Below are 2,494 nucleotides of genomic sequence, written 5' to 3'. Positions count from 1 at the left end.
CTGCACATCTAGCGTAATAGCACACGTGCATCCACACATGCACGATCACCTTTTGTGCATACACACTGTTTAACACATGCAGTCTAACAAAGGACCATGGGAGCTGTTTTATCCCCATGAAAGTAGTTAGCAACATCTTTCTCCTCCTGACCACTCTCACACACTGTCATTTACAAATGCCTCTGCACAGTGGGTACTTCTAATAATTAAAAAACAACAACCAATATGTGTGTGTTTTGTTAGTGAATTCACAAAGTCATTCATTCCACGTGCAAGACACCATATTTGGCAGGGCAGGAATACATTTCCTCCCTCCCTTTTAGGTTCACCACCTCTCTCTCCACCAGTACTGTAGTGTGCTCACGGGTTGCAAAAATTATTCATTATCATTTTTTACATACATTTGGGTGGGAAGATGGGGAGATCTATACCCCAAGGCCCACAGGCATATTTGTAGAAATGCTATGCAAGGTAAAAAAAACAAAATCCCACCAGGTAGAAGTGAGCCCTGTACTTGAGAGAAATGGGGAATAAGGGAATAGCCCTGGATTAAATTTTGATATAAATGACCAAGTGGGCAGGGTTTTTCAATGTAACTCTAGCGTGGCCATGACACTTCCATTGGCTTGGCTGGAAATGGAACACAAACAACTTGCCCTGCTGCCATGCCAGTGCCACTGGATGCAGCTGAAAATCTTTCCCCTTCCTTCAGGTTGAGCACTTCCCTGATTTGCATGCCTACGGTGCTCAAGGACTCCACTCCACTCATCCTTGTTCCTGGATTCAGAATGACACAATTCACCAAGATAGCAGGTCCATCTATTAATAAGGCTTGAAGATCAACCAACTAGTATGGCTAGTAGCAAAAACTCCAAGTGTACAGCCACCAATGAATTTGTAAGGTGTCCGGATGTTTGCCGCACCAACAAGTTAATGCTATGATTGGGTCACCACCATTGCTGCCATCAAATACAGTATGTTCATCGGGCAAACCCTACACAGTATATACTGAACATTCCCTGCTTCTGGGAGAAAAGAGGGATGCCCAGATGTACCCTGCATGCCAGGCAGGGCTATTTTTGGTCAGGAACGCACATGAATGGAGTTCCGGCTGGCTTCAGAGTTGGCCATGCCCACCACAACCAAAACCTCTGCGTGCATGGCTACAGAGGGAAGGCCTGGAAAGTGACCCACCCGGCGACTCCGAGGCGGGCGGGCTGGGAGGCCCCTGGAAGGATCAGGGAGGTATTTAAATGCCTCCTCATGCCTTCCCCGGCCTGTCCAAGGGCTGGCTTGCTCGGGTGCCCCGCAGCCGCGGGGCAGCCGAGCAAGCCAAGGGAAGGCAGGTTAAACTGCCTTTCCTTCCCTTCCAGGGGGGCTTGTCCAGGTTCCCCGCAGCCGCAGGGCAACCAGGCAAGCCAAGGGAAGGCAGTTTAAACTGCCTTCCCTTCCCTCCAAGGGCCAGTTTGCCCGGGCTCCTCACAGCCGTGGGGCACCCAGGCACGCCAAAGGAAGGCATGGGGGTGTGGCCTAATATGCTAATGAACTGCTGTTGGGTGTGGCCTACTATGCTAATGAGTTCCTGCTGGGCTTTTTCTGCAAAAAAAGCCCTGGTGCCAGGTATTCATTGGGATTTCTGCATCACAATCAGTGATCCAAGTTGTTACAAGGAAGAGTGACATAGATGTGAAAGAATGAAATTTTCAGGCAAGATGAACTTCTGGTGATGGATAAGCTCAGTAAAAAGTTGAGATCTTTGACGATCTGTAATTCTGTTTTCCAGTTCCCTTTCCCATAGGTACAGAATGTGTTGTAAGAAATAGAGGATAACAATAGTGTGCATGCTCCATACTATGAATATTAGTATATCCTGTCCTTTTCTTAGATTTTACTACTCTTATTTTGGAGGTTTTGTTCTGTTTTACATGGACCATGAGGGACAAGAAATTACATTAAGGTGGTATTAAACTGATAATATATTTGTTTATTTTTGTTTTGAATATTATAACATGTTTTATGTTCTTGTATTACTGGGTACATTGTGCACCAGCAATGGTGTGCAACTGATGCATGCCATATTGAATTGTATTTTTAAAAAAAGATGACTAGAATGTACAAGTTTACAGGCTGAAGACTCGGGAAGGTATGAAGCTGTAATACTTGTGTTGTAGTTTGGGATGAACCATTCAATTTCTGACTCTCTCAGCCGCCTCCCCCCACTTTAAACCTTATATCATGGTCGGACAACCTTTTAGGCCTAGCACTGAATGCTATTCAGGATTTAAAATCTAGTTTGTCTGTGCTCCCTCAGTATTTTTACGTCGTTAATGTAGCAAGCTAAAATGGTAAAGAGGCATTGTGCCACGGGCTCATCCCTAGACTCTTTTTTCTACACAAAGGATTAATCAGGGCTCTAGTCGGGGGGGAGCTCTCAGGTACGGAGCTCCGGAAGAGAACCTCTAGGGGGCGGGGCGGTCACGTGGTGAAGCCCCGC

This window comes from Gekko japonicus, unplaced genomic scaffold (assembly GCF_001447785.1).
Source record: "Gekko japonicus isolate JY-2015 unplaced genomic scaffold, Gekko_japonicus_V1.1 scaffold1030, whole genome shotgun sequence".
In the NCBI taxonomy this organism is placed as follows: Eukaryota; Metazoa; Chordata; class Lepidosauria; order Squamata; family Gekkonidae; genus Gekko; species Gekko japonicus.
This window is presented reverse-complemented; position numbering follows the sequence as displayed.